Source organism: Acomys minous, assembly GCF_964271855.1.
Source record: "Acomys minous genome assembly, chromosome: 18".
In the NCBI taxonomy this organism is placed as follows: Eukaryota; Metazoa; Chordata; class Mammalia; order Rodentia; family Muridae; genus Acomys; species Acomys minous.
In genome coordinates, this window is record NC_140501.1 from 50,568,180 (window position 1) to 50,587,783 (window position 19,604).

General features: G+C 41.2%; 1 long non-coding RNA gene across 2 annotated transcripts; it reads left to right on the top strand.

Annotated features, from left to right (window-relative positions):
- The first annotated feature begins 816 nt into the window (after positions 1-816).
- LOC311589411 lies at positions 817-19,417 on the top strand. Of its 2 annotated transcripts, XR_014776540.1 has the most exons (4): positions 817-847; positions 12,489-12,745; positions 13,498-13,567; positions 19,132-19,417. It is a non-coding gene; the product is annotated as an uncharacterized lncRNA (long non-coding RNA). The 2 variants fall into 2 exon arrangements; XR_014776541.1 differs by lacking the exon at positions 817-847 and having other exon boundaries at positions 12,487-12,745.
- Positions 19,418-19,604: the final 187 nt, after the last annotated feature.

Consider the following 19,604-nt stretch of genomic DNA (forward strand, 5'->3'; position numbering starts at 1 on the left):
GCTTTTGGATTCCCCTGCCCCAAAATCATGACCCCCCCCCCCAATGTCAGCAGGAAGCAGTCATAGATGAATAAGCTGCCCCTTGTTCATTGATTATTAACAAAAGGCTGTGATGTTGTGTTTCAAACCTGGGACAAGTGACTGAAAGTGCCTTTTTTACCAAAGCAGACCTGGCTTCCAGGTTCTCCCAGAATCCCTCAGTCCCTGCCCATAGAGGGCATGAAAGGCACACTCTGCCCGCTACTCTGAACTTTCCAGCTCAGAGGCAGGGGTTTCATCCCCTTCTTCGATGTCTAATCCAGACATTCTGGTGCCCCCTTCTTCTTTCACTAGTCCAGTCTTCAAATCCATCAGAGAACTGAGAAGGATAAATTGTCATCTAAATGGCCTTTATATTAATTAAAATGACAGAGACTAGTCCTTAGTCTACTACCTACACAGTTGTTCCAGGCCCCCGTGGCCCTTGTGGCACAATAGGCAGATGCAATCTGACCATAGGGCCAAAAGGTGAGAAGCTTTTTCTCCGGAGGAATAACATGAGAAAGACTAACCTCACCTTGTCATCCGCAAAGCGAGATAATTAACTCTCCAGGTGTCCTCTCTGTCCAGTGCGTTCAGGCCAGCTCCTAGCAGCAGGTGAGGCAGTAGGGCATTCTGCCTGGTGGTTAGCATACTTTAATCCAGGTGGAGTCCTTATAATTGTGCCCATATCTTCCTGGAGACCTTGGGGAGTTCCTGTTAGAATTTGGAAGTCTCTGTCTGTCATAATAAATGAAAACATTCTAAATGCCATATTCAACAGGTCTCTGACAGGATTGAGAGCTAGCGCCTACCAAGCTTGTCTGAGGTGCACAATCCGTGTCTATTTTCAGTTATCTGCTCTAAACTCTAAGCACGTAGCAGGAAAAGTTAGCATGTCTTCAAATATATTTCTGAACACATGAAAGGATTTGATACGGTTAAGTTTATCCAAACAGCTAAAGGTTAAAAGAGAAGTCTTTTAAGCTTTGTTTGGCTGCCAGCATTTGGTAGTCCTTAGTTAAGATGGTGATTAAGTTGATTTAGTTAAAGTGACTCTCTCACCAAAAAAAAAAAAAAAAAATAATGGCTGCCAGTGCTATGTGATTGCCATTAGTCAAGATGGCAGTGAAGCTATGGTTCCATCCTCTTCATCCCACAGTCAACATGGCCACCCGCCACCTATTGTAAGCAGCTTGGTGGCCAATTTCAAAGAAGCAGCCTGCTCTGTCATTCTCACCCATCATCCTTGCCACTGCTGCTACTGCATGGATAAGAGGAAGGCGGGGTGGGGCCTAGGCAGCACCTGGAGCCACATGTGCCCAAGCTGCTGAGCCTGTCTTGCAGTGACTAAGGGGGAAGCGAAAGAGCAAGGTTCCCCTAAAAACTTGGACAAATGCAGTTTGGATAACTTTTGCAGCAGACACTCCCGGGGTGTCTGGAAAATGAGGTGGAGACCCAGTGGCACCGATTTTCGCAGCCTCTGTTGAGACCAAAGGCTTAAATGTACAGTATCCTGTATGTTATCCTGAGCTTGTATGGTGTGTGTGTGTGTGTGTGTGTGTGTGTGTGTGTGTGTGTGTGTGTGTGTGTGTGTGTGTTACATTATCCTGGGGTCATATGTTGGTGTGTGTGTGTGTGGGGGGGGTTACCTTGGACAGTATGTCTCCAAGTTCCAAAGGCTCCACAGTAGGAACAACCTGGTCTTTGTTCCAGACTGGCTTGTCCTGGTGTGGCTGCAGCTTAGCAGGGGATCCCAGGGTCAGGAACCAGGGACAGGCACATGGTACCTATTGCAAGCAACTGGGAAAAGATTAAATCCAAAATCAATCAGATCAGGCAGCTCTCGTGGGTTCACTGGTCTTAAGGAACAAGGCCAGGGAGGTTGCCATGCAAGGGGAAGAGAGAAAAGTGCTCGTGGAGAGAGAGAGAGAGAGAGAGAGAGAGAGAGAGAGAGAGAGAGAGAGAGAGAGAGGTGGGAAGAGAAAATAAATGTAGAAAGAAAAGAGAGAAGAGAGAGGAGGAACAATAATGTCTGGAATATATATTAAAGGGGGGAGGGGAAGCCCCTGCCTCTGGGATCGAGTGTTCAGGGTAGAGGGCAGAGTATGCCGTCCATGCCCTGTATAGGTAGGAACTGAGGGATGCTGAGAGAACCTGGAAGCCAGGGCTGCTTTAGTAAAAAAAGGCACCTCAGCTGCTGTCTGAAACCCCATCATTTGGGGCAAAGGATAAAATTGTGTGAAAGTGAAAGTTTCTTGTTTTACCTGTTGGAGGAGCAGACACCCACGGGACTATAGAGAAAATGTGAACGAGATGGAAGGCCACTGACTCATAGATCCTTGAAAGAATTACAGGCTCTCTAGATAGGAGGGGACAAAGGACATGACAAAAATCAAGGGGGCTCAAAGTCTGAATAATGGATAGTGAACTCAACACCCTCGCTCACACCCAAGTCAACTGCATGTCTGTCTTGCATATCACTTCTGAAGGTAGAGATTAGTACATCAAGAGAGGTCCAAATGGTCTATCCTATGCCAGAGGTTAACAATTTATATGAAGTAGGGGGACAAAGAAGAAAATATATGTCTAATGGGAAAATTCTTGGCTCCGTTTTGATATTCTGAAGCCAGCATATTGGCAGCCAGCCTTCTATCTTCCTTGGCAAGAAACTGAATAATTCTCTGGAGGAACTGACTTTAAAGAAATGTCTGCAGATGCTAACATCTTGGAGTGCACTAATGAATGGTCAGGACTCGATCAGATTTATAAGAACACTATAGCTATAGATCTGCGTTTGTCTGAAACGAACAAGCCAAAGAAGACAACACCAAACAGAAAGCTGAAGTTATATAAGAAATAAGTTCGGTGTCTAAACTCTGGTGTCTAATAAACTGAAAATAAGAAAAAAAAATACTGTTAATATAAATGGAGTGTTTTAAACCAAAGGGAAAATATCTCCAGATTATTTCATAAAGCAGAAATTTTATAGACTATATTTCCTAGCTCTATAGCATGGCATTGTAAATTGCCAATAAAAGCACTCCATGATTGCAAGCAACAAAAGATAATATGATTCTTTTAAACAGCAAAGAAATTTATTGGAAGTAAGGCAGAGCCTGTGGAACTGAGTATATTTTGAAGAAGGCAAAAAGCAAGGAAGCTTGAGCCTGGCAGCAGGAAAAAGATGGCTAAGGGTCTATTAAGGTGTCACTGTGTGTATCAGTGTTCTCGACATCTGCTGCCCCTGGACTTTGCTGCTTCACACACTACTGCCCCACCATGGTTCATATGCATAATACACACACACACACACACACACACACACACACACACACACACACACATGCATATATATGTGTGTCCAGCTAAGTCCATCTAGTATTACTTGTATGTATATGAGTTCAGAGCTGACCACTTGGTATTGAATAACCAATGAGGGACTCATTCCTGGGAGGGACTATTTCCTGCCACTTTCAGCATTGCTAGTTCCCATAACTCTTTGCCTATGGATGAGGCCCCATGGGATTGAGATTTCTTCCTTTCGTATTTGCTCGTCTATTGGTGTGGTGCTTTAGAGGTCTTGTTTAGGCAGCCATACTGTGATGGTATTGTGAAGCTTCCTGGTCACTTTTAGGAGACACAATCTCATAGCAGCTTTCCTGATGCTACGGCTCTTCGAGTCTTTCTGCTCCACTTTCCTCCATGTTCTCTGGGATTTAGGTACTGAAGCCATATTGTAGATGTATCTACTGGGGCTGGGCACCCAGGACTATTTGTTCTCTTTATTTGACCTGTTGCTGTAATGGTCTCCTGCTGCAAAGGGAAATTTATTTGGATGAAGGGCGAGAACTAGACTTATCTGTAGACGTAAGGGTATATATTTAGAATTGCATTTAGGAATTATGTTGGTTAAATAGTGTGGCAAAAGTAGGTTCTCCTCTAAGATCCATGACCTCACTATACCTGAGTGGCAGGCTAGATTTCCAATACCAGGCACAATTTCTTTCCTATTGAGTGGACCTTAATTCCAATTAGAGGCCAGTTGGTTACCATCTGCAATGTCTATGATCACCGATGAACAACAACAATGACAGACAACATGACACAATAACCCTAAGTTTACAGTAGTGGCACTCATATCTTGGTGGTGTTATTATTTACATGTGTGTGTGCACGTGTGTGTGTGCACGCGTGCGTGTGCACATGTGCGCGCGTGTGTGTGTGTATGTATCTGTCTGTCTGTCTGACTGTCCACAAAGGACAGAAGAGGGCAGCAGATACCGTGGGGCTAGAGTTCCAGGTGGTTATTAGCTGCTATACATGGGTACTGGGAAGAGTGGCACGTGCTCTTAACCACAGAACCATTCCTTAAGCCCTCAAAAGTCCATTTTAAAGAAGACAATGGAAGGAAGAAATCAATGACGTGAGATGCCACTGTGTTGTGGGGGTGGGGTGGGGTGGGGGTGGGGGGAAGAACATGAACATAATTTAACTTTCAAAACTGACAAGGTAGTCCGTAGAGTGCCATGTTTGACAAAGCTTATGTGTTAGTGAAAGGAATAGAAGAAAAACAGATTTCTCAATAGCATAGACCAATTACCATCACTTCAATGAGAGAGAAAACCTGAAGATAACAAGAATCAAGTGGAAACGAACTGCAATCACTGACCTATCACTTTAATGTGACAACCGGGCCTCAAGGGAAGAGACCCTACCCAATCTAGGAAGCGATGCTTAAGGTATTCAAGTCAGAAAACGTGAGATGTCTTTTAACTCCTGTGTGGCTACAGGGTCTAGTGCAGGAAATAAATGAGCAGGATATTTTCAAATTAACCACAGGGATGGATGAACAGAATAAGCACATTCCAAGCATGGTTTATCCTGGGGATTGCAGGAATGATTCAACAGCTGGAATCTATTACTCTAGATTAACATATTAATTAAAAAACAAACACATTATAATATCTTCTCAGTAGGTGCCACAAGGGTTTTGATGGCATTTTAGCATTCATTCCTGATTTAAAAAAAAAAAACTCATCAAACTAAGAATAGAAAACAGCTTGCCTGGGTTGATAACACCCTGTATCAGAAAATTACAGCACCCAGCCTTACAATTACAGAAATTCTAGATGTATCCCATGGAAAGTCTTCTTCCCATCATCTTCCGTCCTAACACAGCCTCAGGGTCCTCTAGAAGCTGAGGTGGTCGCAGATCGTGTCTGTTCATCGTGCTGCCTACGACAGCCACCTGTATATCCTGAGAAAGATTCTTCGTTTTGGTTTTTTTTAATTGGAGGCAATACACCTTCCTTACTTATGCTTCATCTTTATGCCCTTATTTCAACTAAGAAATAAGGAGCCCCAGGTAACTTCATGTGAAAGATAGTGCAACAACAACAACAATAACAACAACAACAAAAACTGGATGCACTTTTGGAGTTCTCTGTTATAGCATAACCAGCAGCATGTGGCCTCTTGTGTCTGGAAAGAAGGCAGTGTCAGGAAGCTTTAGCTGAGCTATTCATAGCTGAATACAACTGGAAAGCCAGAAATAAGCAAGAATGCCCTCTATAATTAATAGCATTCCACAAAGTGTTAGAAGTTAAAGTTAACATGGCATGAAGAGACTAACTGATTTAAAGCTGGAGACAACAGGCAGATTCACATCATGAATAAAATGTCTGCCTTAGAAATTGAACAGAGCCATTGCAAAATCTAAAAGAACTAAAGGGGATATTTTACAGTAACTGGCAAAAGCACCGACATGCAATGATTCATCATTTTCATAATTAGGAAACAGATGAGTGGGTGACAAAGCTAAGTAATACTTAACAAGACATATTCATGATCCATAGAAAGACAACTGAAAAACTGGGTCAGTTGACAAGTTAAATACAGAGACATACTTTGCCCCTGTATGGTTCAACATTGATTTAACGATTCAATATTGTAGAGGAGCCAACTATTTCTGAGTTATTTAAAAAATTCAAGTGAAGTATCAAGTTAAAGTCCAACACAGTATTTTATTAAGCTTATTAAGCAGTTATAAAAGTTCTACAAACATTAAATGGACAAGCTAGGCAAGAACATTGAAAGTACAAAAATAATTTTATGAATATTACTCTTCCTTATCTCAGCATATCAAAAAAAATCCCATGATAATTAAAGCAATATGGCATCATCCCCATAATAAATGAACAGTAATAACTCAGTCAGTTTATTAGGACCAAATAAAGACTTAAGCAATGAACTTACATTTATGGTAAGGATTTATGTGTATATGTACACATATCTGCTCGTTAGCATCGTCTATGTCTCAAGGTCAACACATTTTGAAGACTTCCAAGAAATTATTACTAAGGAAACATCGTTTAGATGGACTACATTAGATATGTAAAACCAAGTGTACCTGGAAGAAAGGTACATAAAGGTGCTGCTGAGAAAAAGCCTGGAATGTGGACCATTTCATCTTCATGACCTATTACATATTCTCTGATGACTTAAGATTCGCAGATCTACTAGAACGGAGATAGCAAGAGACTCTGAGAAGAGGTGGCTTGTGAGTGTCCTCTGGATTGGTGGCCTGCTTGGTGGCCAGATCTCCACAGAGCATCTTGGATTACAGAATGGAGTGATAGTCATGGGCACACTATGGCTAGGTCTGGAACATTCTATAAGTGTCAGCCACTCTGAAAAAAAATGTTATGGTTTGGGGGATGAGAAGTGAATGTGTGTGTAAACACTAAAGGTCTGCAGCCTTGGATGAAGAGCCAGCCAACAGGGTAGACTTGGGGGCATCAGAATCCAGGAAGGCATAAATATAGCAATGAATGGGTGACCCTCAGACCTTATAGGAATGGATGGTTAAGCGACACACGCCACGGCTCGATCAGAAGTGCTGCTGGTGTTAACAGACGGGCTATTCTAGTGCCTTGTTCTGCCTAGTGATTGGCAATAGACTTGAGGACACCCCACTACCACTGTCCTATATTCTGTTATCTTATACAACTAGGAAGGCCAGAGGCCTTGAGAAGATACCAGATCTGTTCGTAATCTTGCTCATGTGAGAGTTAGTGATTACAAAAATGCAGCAGATCTGTTTCCTTAACTGATAATGATATAGAAGTGGAATTTGTAGATGCCACAGTTTACCATTAAAATTATAAATTAAAAAGACAACTCAGGTGCATGTTTATAAGCTTAACTGTTTCCATGCCATGGGTCATCCTTATCTTTCTATATCATTGTAGGTAGACATAATTTATTCTTTTAAAGTTTAGTTTAGGAAAATGCAAATATTTTCTCAATGTCTTGTGTTGCTAAATGTGCATTTTGTTTTCCTAACTTTACTGCAAAGAGCAGCAGAGAGTATCTACATGAATGCACCCCTGAACCTTCTGTAGGGTGAATGCCCAGGGTGTATGTTTCAAAAGAATTGTGCTATTGCCAAATTGCTCTCCTAAATTTTATTTTCAGTTTGTAGTTGCCAAACTGAGGTTTTAGAGTGGGCCTAGTTCCCTCTTGGCAATCAGTAAATATTCTTATACCACTCTATCTTTGCCAGACTGATAGGTTAAAAAAAAACTACATCATCTCTTCATTACTGTGTTTTGAATTTCTTAGAACACAGGAGGCTAAGGCTCTTTACATATTTGCTGGATGCTTCTATGTCTTGATATCAGCAAAGATTTTTGCTTTTCTTTTTTTTTTAACACATTACATTTACAGATCTAATGTATGTATGTGTTACCATTTCTAACTTATTTTTGTTTCATTTTCCTGGCATTACCTTTTTTTAGGTCTTTTTTTTTTTTAATCTTTATTTTTAAATTTTTGTTCTTCTCTCATATATCCTGTGCAATTTTTCCTCTCTTCCCTCTCTCACTATCTCCCCCTAACACCTCTTTTTTCCCTAAGACCCACTCTCTCCTCTACTTCTCAAGGAAAAAAAGAAAAAAAAAAGAATAGGCCTCCCAGGGACATCAACCAAACACAGCATAACAAACTACAATAAGACCAGGCACAAACCATAATATCAAGGCTGGACAGGGCAACTCAGTAGGAGGAAAAGGGTCCGACAAACAGGCAAAAGAATCAGAGACCGTTCCCATTCCCACAGGTGTCCCCCAGAATACCAGGCTGCTCAGCCATAAGATATGCAAAGGACCTAGGTCAGACTCCTACAGGTTCCCTGACTTCTGTGAACCCCCATGAGCCCAGGTCAGTTTATTTTGCAAGCTATGTTCTTGGGGTTCTTGATCCCCTCTGGTTCCCCTGATCCTTCCTTCCCCTCCTCCACAGCACTGCCTGAGCTCCGCCTAAAGTTTGGCTGTGGGATTCTGCATCTGCTCCTATCAGTTGCTGGATGAAGTCTCTCTGGTCTCTGATGGCAGTTTTGCTAGGCTCTGGTCCCAGAACACATTGCTGGCAGGACAAACTGTAGGTCAAAGGTTTTGTGGTTGGGTTGGTGTCCCAATCCCTCCTCTGAGGCCTTGCCTGCTTGCAGAAGATGGCATGTTCAGGCTTCATGTCCCCTATTACTAGGAGTTTGTTTTTTTTAGGGTTACTCTCATTGATTCCATGGAGTTTCCATTGTACTGGGTTTTCTACCTTGTCCCCCAAACACCACACCCAATCCTAGTCATTTCTCCCAGTATCCACCTCTCCCCGACATTTGATCCCTCCTGTTTCCAACTCCATCTGCCCCAAGCCCATCAGCAAAATTTATTCTATTTCCCCTTCTCAGGGAGATCCTTGTGCCCTCCCTTAAGTTGTCCTTATTACTTAGCCTCTCCGGGTCTGTGGGCTGTACCATGATTATCCTTTACTTTACAACCAATATGCACTTATAAGTGAGTACTTACTACTGTTTCTGGGCATGGGTTACTTCACTAAAGATAATGTTTTTCTAGTTCCATCCATTTGCCTGCAAATTTCATAATGTTTTTAACAGCTAAGTAGTATAAATGTACACATTTTCTTTATCCATTCACCATCTGAGGAACATCTAGGTTGTTTCCAGTTTCTGGCTATTATGAATAAAGGTGCTGTGAACACAGTTGAGCATGTGATTATCACCACTTCTGCTTCTGATAGCAGGCTAATATCCAAAATATATAGAAAACTCAAGCAAAAAAAAAAGACATCAACAGACCAAATAAACCAATTAAAAATGGGATACAGATATAAACAGAGTGTTCCCAATGGAGGACTCTCAAATGGCCAAGAAAACACTTAAAGAAATGTTCAACATCCTTAGCCATCATGGAAATGGAAATCAAAATGACTTTGACATTTCTGTCTTACATCTGTCAGAATGGCTAAGATCAACGAAACAAGTGACAGCTCATGCCAGCAAGGATGTGGAACAAGGAGAAGACTCCTCAACTGCTGGTGGGAGTGAAAACTTGTACAGCCATTTGGGAAATCAACATGGCAGTTTCTCAGAAAAATGGCATTTGATCTACTTTAAGATCCAGCTATACCACTCCTGGGTTTATAGCCAAAGGACACTGTGTCCTGGGTCTTATTTTTAATATTGCATGCCATTCAACTTTATATGCTTCTTGAAAATCATAGTTACATCACAAGATTCACTACACCCTGGTTTTTTAATAAATACAGTATATTTGTTCATGTTTATTATAATTTCTGATCTGTCTGTACCTTTGGGGACTTCATGACTCTATGCATATCTTTTGTTTTGAGGATTTATATCCTTTGTGGTCTCTTTTTCCTTGCTCACACACAGATCTGTGTTTCATTTTTGTTCCTGCGGTGACTTGAGATTCTACATGAAGTGTGGACACTGGTGGTAGCTGTGCAAATATTTAATGGGAATGTTTAGGTTACTCACCAGAGGAGGAATTAGTAATAGTATTAAGGATCTTTCTTTTTGAGCAAGGTGAGGTCTTTGACCTGTGGCCTCCGAGGCTTGCCAGTCACATCCTTTCCTCAATGTTGAACACCTGTTTTTTAGGTACCACTGAAAATTTTGCTTTTGAATGCTAGTCTTATTGTAATTCTGTCACTTGGTTCCCTTGGTACAAATTTGATTTTTTTTTTCTTAGTAGCGTCAGCTAAGTACACAGACATTATCATCGATCTTCACCTAGATTTACTTAGTGTCCCACTGACTCTGCTGTATCACACATCCTTCTTCCTTGGGGGTCTTTCTCATGTTTGATTGGGCCTATTTAACAGACTTCTAAAGGAAAGTTCCTAAAATGTATTTAGATGCCATTCTTCTGCGTTCGGCTCTGTTCTGTTTTGATTCTTTTTTCAAGACAGGGTTTCTCTGGGTAGCCTTGGCTATCTTGGACTCTTTTTTTTTTTTTTTTTTGTAGACCAGGCTGGCCTCGAACTCACAGGAATTTGCCTGCATCGGCCTCCCCAAGCACTGGGATTACTTATGGGCATGTGCCACCCAGCTCTGTTTTGACTTTCCAGACAGGCTCTCATACAGCTGAGGCTGGCCTCTAATTTGTTATCTAGCTGAGGGGGGCGGGGCTTGTATTCTTCATCCTCCTTCCCGTTCCTCCTGAGTGCTGAGATTACAGGCATGAATCACTATGCTTGACTTTTTTTTTTTTGAGTCTCTAAACGTTTAAGACTATCTTCCTTATTTGTGTGATAGAAGCTTGATCTTTTATAAGCAAAGTTTCTAAGGGCACCTTGATCGACTTTGAATTCTGTTCTCTATATGACTAGGGATAGGAGACATTCTAGATAGAAGGGCCAGCATTCAAAGCACTTTAAGAGCACTGATTATTAAGTTTATTTTTTTTGTGAATGGTGAGAAGTCATATATTAAAAATAATGATGGGCCTGGAGAGATGGCTTAGCAGTTATGAGTGCTACAGGCTTTTGAATTAAGACCTGAGTTTGGTTTCCAGCATCCATATGGAGGCTCAGAACAACCTTTTTACGTTAACTCCAGGGCATCAGATACCCTATTCTGGAGTCAATGAACAGATGCAGCACTCACACATGTGTGTTGCCTTGCACCCTGTATGTAGAAAGAAAGAAAAGAAAGAATGAATGTAGCTAAACAGGAGAAACTGGGCATTTTGAGAAATAGAATCATGTGCCATGTTTTTTATGGCATTTGCTTATTTTGGGTGTGTGCGCGTGCGTTTGTGTGTGCTACAACACATGAGTGGAGGTCAGAGGACAACTTTGGGAGTCTGCTCGCTCATTGAACATTTTAGTTATAGGGTACTAAGTCAGATTGTTAGGCTAAGAGGGAAGAAACTTTGCTTACTAAGCAACATCCTGCTTTGTGGGACATATCCCTGCCTGGGGCACCCACTGTGACCCTGAGATAACACTCGCATCTGACTCACGCCAAGGCTGCTTTGACAGTTTACTTCTCCTGATCCCTTGCATTTCACTCTGGAGTGAAACAACTCCTGAAAACAGAAAAGTTCACCTCGATAAACTCCCTATGATATTTCTCGATCGACTTCGGTTTACTTCTGAGAAGCAGTGTTCATGTAAGAGTTCCACGAACGGGGTTTAACGTAGCTCATATTATGTGTCCTTGGGAGTGAAAAATCTTTTCTCTCTATTTGTGTGCTTGGATCCAGACCCATGGACTTTCTGTCAGATAAGGCAAGGACAGGCTGCAGCAGCTGGGGACCCCAGCTGCTGGCGTGGCAGCTTAGTTTATCTGAAATTGCTCAGAGATATAGCAAATGTCATTGAGATGCTGAAGCCAAGAGGCCCATCAGCAACACTGAGCATTCTGTTTGGTTTTGTTTTTCATTACAAAATAATAAAGTTTCCTCTCCATTTTCTAAGATAATTCAAGAGAAGTTAATCATTAGATATTAATTTTAAGGGGTGAGTGCTCCCATCTTGATTTCAAGGTGCTCTCCATGAGGCAAGACAAACCCTTCCAGCCCTGATCTTCTGGTATGAGAATGTTGCCTCCAACCAAACAGTAGTGATCTAGAGAACAGCTTCTCTTCTGTCCCTGGGTACCATTTCTTATTGGATAGGTTTCCTTGTCTCTCTCATACTAGCATCTTTTAAAAGCAGTATAAATGCAAATGGATAGAGTGATTTATAGCTGCCCTCACTCATAACAACTGGAGAAAATTGCTTTTGTAACTGAGCCGATTCTCAGTTAGTGCTCTTAGATATTTTCAGATTTTTCCAGAGGCAAGAAGCTGTGCTGACCACAGCGAGGGGTAAGGGTATAACCATTCATTAATTTGGTGAGAGAGAAGCAATGTCACAGTGTCCTTATTCTGTGTAGCAAGTGAAAGGTGACCTTGTCTCTTTAGTGGGGGAAATGAGCATAGGAGAAGAAGATATCATTTTCCCTGAATAAAAACTGGAAGGGAAGAAAATATTTATTTACATCTACGCTTTCTACCAGGAACAGTGTTATGTGCTTTTATTTACCATTAGTGAGTGTCCTGACACCCTATGAAGTAAGTTACAGAATTCTCCATTTGTAGATTAAACAAAAAACGTTCCAGGCTCAGGAAATTCACTGAAGGCAGAAGGCAGTGCTCTTCTATCCACAGAACTGCCCTGCCCTACACAACAGAGGCCCTGAATGATGAGCTTGCTGGTTCCTTCAGAGCAAAGACATGTTGGAAACTTCAGAGCAGGGAATGGCGATGGTGTGTACTTCTTCCACAAATTATTAAAGAGGAATCGAGAAAATCTAATGGATACACGTGATCTAGATCTGTGGACTTCATAATGTTAGGTAGGAACAACTTTACTATTGTGACTCATGTGTGATGTTTTCAAGCCAGTCCATTTCATAAAATGCTGGACTAAACTCCGCTAAGTTTGTTTCTTGATCAGTTTCATAGTGAGCTGTTATCCCCAGATCTCTTTGTAAGCTACAGAGATGGAAAAGAAAAGCATCCAGACCCCATCCTGGCCTAATTTCTAGAATTATTTCTCTAAACTATCTCTGATCCCATATATACTACTCTTTATTTCAAGACACAAATAAATCGGTCCACTGTTTTCTTCGCTCTGCTCTGCTCGTTGGAGATCCTTGGCCTCCTGCATGTATTCGGTAGAAGGTAAATACTAGACCTCCCTTAAGAAAGGTTGAGATTTGGACTTGACCTTCTGAGCAATACATTAAATCACAATAAAAAAATAAGTGCTTCATAGATTTGGTTTAGCCTTATGGATTCCTCATGTCAACATCCTAAACCACAATAGTACTGTTATTATTGATGACATCAAGATTTGAACTTGAAGATGCCTGATGAATATTCTGTACTGTGAGAGGTCTTGGAAAAGGAGGTAAAGTGAGTGAGTAACTTGTGTGGCTTGAGCGGTGCTCTCCAGGAGCTATTTCATGGGTGCATCCAGCTTTTTAAGTGGAAACTTTATAATTCAGAAGATTTATTATGGAGTAAAAGGCTCAAGAAGTCTTTCTTCTTTGTTAGTATTTAGAAGCTCTCTTTGACCTGGGCCTCACCATCTTTTTTTATTTAGTCCACCATGCAGGTATAATTAACTATGGATGTAAAATGCAAAGCAGCAATGATCCTACATAAATATGAATGTAAGTATATTGTTTCCTCAACTCAACTCTGGTCTCGGCCCACTGTCCGCAGCCCCTGGGAATACAAACTCATTGCTGGTGGCTTCTAGGGCCTCTGAAGCTGATGGCTTAGAGAGACTCTGTAGGAAACCAGAAACAAAGTCAGGGGAACTGAGGCTTCTCAGTGTACTGAAAAACTGTCTCTTCTGCTTCTGCTAGAATTCCATCCACCTTATGTGTTCATCAAATGTGCTCACAAATGTATTGATCTTTTAGCTTTTAGGAGGACAGGGGAAAAGACTCTTAATCATTCCATTGAACAACAGGATAAAAAAGGAGGGACTATGTAAATTCCAGGAACTATAGAAAGCACAGACTCATTTTTCTAAAACTGGCTTGATTTGCTTAATATAATCATCTTCCACAAATAATATAACTTCATAATTCTTTGTGACTGAGAAATAGAAATCACTATATATATATTTTAACATATCATATATAGTGATTTATGATATATCATATATCAATCACATATTTCTTATTCCTTATTCCTCTGTTGTTGGAAATCTACATTGGTCCATAACTTGGGTATTGTGAGGACTGCTGAAATGAACAATGCCGTGCAAGTGACTCCATGGTAAGTGGGCTTGGAGACCTTTGAGAAACAAAGGGGATGAATGGGAAGACAGGCAGGAAAGAAGAGAGGCACAGGGAGGAAACGAGATGCAGCTGAGGGAGAAGAGAGTTGGGAGACAGTGTGCTCAACATGTAATATGTGCTGTCAGAAGTATCTTAAAAAGACAAGGTGAGAGAGATGAGCTGGTGAAAGGAATTCAGCAGCAAGTGAAATAAGTTTGAAAGAAAAGCTAGAAAAGGAAGGGTGACCTAAGAGGCACCATCCCTCCGTCTCTGCCTCGAATAAATGTTCTGTAATCTCCCAGCCACTCTATTTTCTCAGGACTCCTCTAATTTGAGTACTAAGGCAGCCAGTCACTCGTGATGCATCCCTCATGGTGTGGATGCTACATCATGTGTAGCTGCTGCCATGAGAAGGAGATTTAAACATCCTTCCTGCAAGTCAGAGAATACTAAAGATCACAAAAAACTGATTTCTGGAGGTATTTGTTTGAGTTTAAAACCCCATCAGGGAAATAGAAGGAAATGGGAAGCCAGAAAATCCTTTAGTAGACATTGCTGCACCTGTGGGATAGACATTCAGGAGACTGTGAAGTGGGGGATGTTTATTTGCCTTTCTCTTTTTAAGGCTTCCCAAGGCAGGAACAGCTGTTGTCAGGTATCTTAGACCAGAGCTATTGAAGGGATGACTGTCATCTTCAGGTCTAATCTGAGAGAAATCAGAGCAAATATCCATGTGTTTTCAACTGTAATGAAGACCTGGATTAAATGTTCAGATAAGGACTCTCATGACTCAGGGAGTCATAGCAGGCTGCTCCAGACCTGTCAAGTCTTCCTTCTAAGTCATGGCCAGTCACAGACTTTCTGTTCAGCTCTGTGTTTTACCTGGACTAGAGTATGCAAGGCTTAGCTTTCTCCTTCTTTTCTTTACAAATCTTTTCTTTTCCCTTTCTCTTTCCTTCCATTTCCTTTATATTTTCTTTATTTTCTTAAGAAAGGGTCTCAATGTATATCCCTGGCTAGCCTAAAACATGCTCTGTAGACTAGGCTGCCATTGAACTCACAGGGATCCACCTGCCTTAGTCTTGTCAATGCCATGGATATTTTTAGGTAGGCTGACTGGTCAGCCACCACCAGTGACCCTCTTCTCTCCAGTCCCCACCACCTAGGATAGGGTCACTGGAATGTGTGTATGGTCACACCCAGCCCTTATGTGGGTGCTGAAAGTTTAAGCTCAGGCCTCCAGGCTTTTATAGAAAACCCTCTTACCCACCACCATCTCCCAATCCACTTAACTTAGTTCTTTAAATGACAGACATAAATATGTCCAACATATGATCGTACATACTGAAGTATTCAAGAATCTTTATGTTTTGAGCTAGGGAGATGACTCAGTCAGTGATGTGCTTACCTTGCAAGCATGAGGGCCTCAGTTCAGGCCCCAGAACCCACATAAAAACTTGACCAGAGACAGAGCGGATAACCTCACCTAAGTGGCATAATTTCACACACCAATGAGAAACTTGGTTTCAAAAAAAAGGTAGAAGGTGCCTGCAAATTGAAATCTGAAGTTATACTTAATTCTACACACAGATGTAGAGAGTATGCAATGCACTTGTGTACCCATAAGTCTACATGTACCTAGATACACACATGCACACACACAAAGTATTCTTGAACTTTTAAGTACATATATTTCTGGTGATAAATATAATACATACACATGTGTGTATATATATACATATGAACTCAGACATGCACATATACATAAATATATCATATATGTAAACTTTATTGAGTGAGAACCACAAAACAACATGTATCTTTGGTTCATTTGTTAGTATATCTCAAGTAAATATACTTACAGCTGGTATATGATAGATGCTCAAAAATTATGTTAAGTACATTTTCTCATGTTTGAAACCTTCAATAGCCCAATTTTTTTTTCATTGTCAGAGACATGGCAAGAGACAATGCCAGCTTACAACTGAACTAACTTCATATTGCTGTGAGGGCTTATGGAGTACATTACTTGCATTACCTTCTATGCCATTAAACATGTTTGGCACACAGGTCACTAAGGATGTCCTGTGTGAATACTACATAGGGACATTTCCCCTTCTCTTAGCTTTTCTTCTGCTTCCTCATAGAGTCAGTGTCCCTGCTCATGATGGCCTCTCTAACCATGTCTTCCTGTTTATTCCCACCCAAGGAAAGTCTGGCTCAGGCTTATCCATCACAGTGTGGAATTTGGCAAGGAAGGCTAATCTACGCGTGTGTCTCCTTAAGTCAGTTTAGAAACATTTGTGCTTCTGTAGGGTAAAGTTTCCTAAGTTCTGGCACTATTTATATTTTTAGACCAGGAATTATTCTGTGCACAGTAAGACACTCATCCTCCTGTGGGTTTATCTTGTTCATAGTAGGATATTTAGCAACGGCCCTTTGTTTGCCAACTTGATGACAGCAATCCCTCTATTCCTCTCTACTCCCACTTGCCATGCCCAAACCATGAAAAACACCTCCTTGAAGAAGGGGAGGAAAAACCCCGGTTTGGTTTAGGGCCACTGCGAAGACAAGTGAACTGTTTCCTCAAGTGTATTTATCATTATCAAGATGAGCTTCCTAAGAAAGGGATTTCAAAAGTCTTCAAAAGGTGTCTGGGGGCTCCTTCTTTGGGGGAATCCATAGAAATATGTAAACGTGGCTGACATTTGTCTTTTTGAAGCTCGAAAGCTTAGAAACTCATTCACTCTGAATCTTGAATGGGGGTTGAATAGGCCAAGCACTTATGAGCTACCTAAAGACTCTTCTTGATTGTATATATGGACTTTTATGTTCATTCCTGTGACCTTGCCCCACTTTTAAGGTTGCCAGAATAGACTGTGTTTGTACACTGTGTCAGACTGCTTTCTAGCACCATTGACAAAGTACAAGGAGAAAGAAAATAAATAAAAAAAGCTAAATTTCTTTTTGGTCAAAATTTCAGAAGTTTCGGTGTATCATAGGGGGAAGCACATGTTTGGAGAAACTAGGGGTCTGCAGTATTTATGTGAAGGGTAGGATCCCAGTGACCTAATTTCTCCCTCATTAGGTTCCACCTCTTAAAGCCATTTTCACCTCCTAATAGTGCTGTAGGCTGGTAATGGAGCCTTTCAGCATATGGTTTCTGGAGGGTATTTAAGATCCAAACCATCATATATATTTAATAACAACATAATAGAGATATCTGATAGGATGCCACGCTGATGATTACAATAATAATGAGAATGACATTTGTCGAGTGAGTTATACGCATCAGCAACTGTGCTGAGTGCTTGACAGATAATTTAGTTCTTCTAGAAGGCTTTTGTAATGGATGACACTCAACAATTGTGTGTGATATAAAGGGTGGCATATGCTAATTGTTATGAATATTACTGCCTGACTTCAGAGGATGGTCTTCCACAGCTGAAGTTGACTTATGCCAAATATCCCAGAGAATAAAAGGAAACATGCCACACAGTGGGGCTGTCTTAGAGAGTGAGTTATGCCGCCCATTCTTTCTGTGCTGTGATTTGCACGTAAGTCTGCTTCTAGCACTTGTGAGGGTCTAGTTTGTTGGTTTTGGATCTCTGCCGTTCACTACTGTCCTGATTTGATTTTACTGGCATGGTCTACCTCTCTCCTGGGAGGAGGGAGCCTCAAATGTGGGATTGCCTTCATCAGATTGGCCTGTGGGCATGTCTAGGTGGCATTGTCTTTATTGCTACTTGACATAGGGGAGCTCAGCCCACTGTGAGTGGCGCCATCCCTTGGGCTGTATGAGAAAACTAGTGGAGCACGCATCAAATAGTGATCCAGCAGTGTTCCTCCAGTTTCCGCTCACACTCCTACCTTGAGTGCCAGTTCTGGCTTCCTTACTGACGAGTTAAAACCTGAAAAGGGAGAGCGGGGACTGACTCTGACATGAACTCTGGTGCCCCGTATTTGACCACTTCCCATTGGTGGGGAGGCCTGGTAGCACTCAGAGAAAGAATAGGACGGCTACCAAGATGAGACTTGATAGGCTGTGACCATATGGTGGGGGAGGAGGTCCCCTTCTGTCACAGAACTAGGGGAGGGGAGTAGGGTGAAAGAGGGAGGGAGGGAGGAACAGGAGGAGACAAGCAAGGGGATAACAACTGAGATGTAATCTGAATAAATTTTAAAAAACAAAATGAACTCAACAGCAAAAAAAGATAACAAACAAAACAAAACAAAAAACCAAAAAAAAAAAAAAAACAAAAACAAAAAACAAAACAAAATAAAACAACAACAAAACACCCTAAAAAGGTAAAATACTGTGTTTTATCACAGCAACAGAAAGCACACTAGAACAATTATATACCATGTGCACATAAATGAATAAGAAGTGGGCAGGAGGATAGGGGAAAGTTGCCATGCTGAGGAGGCAAACAGGAGTGAAAGAAGTTCTTCTGGTTTCTCATTTCCAGATTATTTGGTTTAGATACCATGACTATCATCATCATCATCATCATCATCATCTTTATTATTATTATTATCAGATTTACTTTACTACTTTATGGTTATAAGCACGTGCCTGAATGAATGTATGTGTACCATGTGCCAAAGGAGGCCAGAAGCAAGCATCATGTCCCCTGTAACTGGAGTTACAGATTTGAGGTGCCAGGTTGATGCTGGGAGTTGAACCCTGGTCCTCTGCAAGAACAACAAGTGCTCTTAACTGTTGAGCCAACCAAGCCTTAAAAATACTCTGTCCCACAGTTCTTGTTGTGAGGATGCAGGTCAGTAAGAAGGTAAGTACCTTTTCTGAGTTACCTATCTTGTTAGGGATATTCCTAGATGCCATTTTTTTTGCTATCTTTGAATGTATGTGATTATTGAATCTCATTGATGTCAAGAACTAACAACTAAGGCTTAAAGATGCTATTGGCTTACTTTTGTTCCAGATTAAGTAATATCCATACAGGGATTATTACTGTTACAGTGAGTCTTCATTGTCCACTGAATTTAGAATCACCATGGCAATGCACCTCTGCATATATCTACAAGGGCATTTCTAGAAAGATTTAACTGAGAGGAAAAGACCCATCCTGAATATGAGTGGCACTACCCCATGGTCTTGGGTCCCAAACTGAAAGTGAAAATAAACTGAGTATTGGATTCCTTTTTCTCTGCTTCCTAGCTGAGAATGCAATATGACCAGCTACTTTGTGTACCTCACCATGATATACAGTGTCCTCTTTAATTGTGAGCCAAAATAAACCATTCTCTCTTAATTGGCTTCTGTCTGGTATTTGATCATGGCAACAAGAAAAGTAATTTATTCAATTACTTTGTTTAATTCTTTGCTACCCCAAGTGCACGTTATTCTGCAGAAAGCCATCCTGGGAAAGCATTGTGTGCTGTGATGCTCTGACTG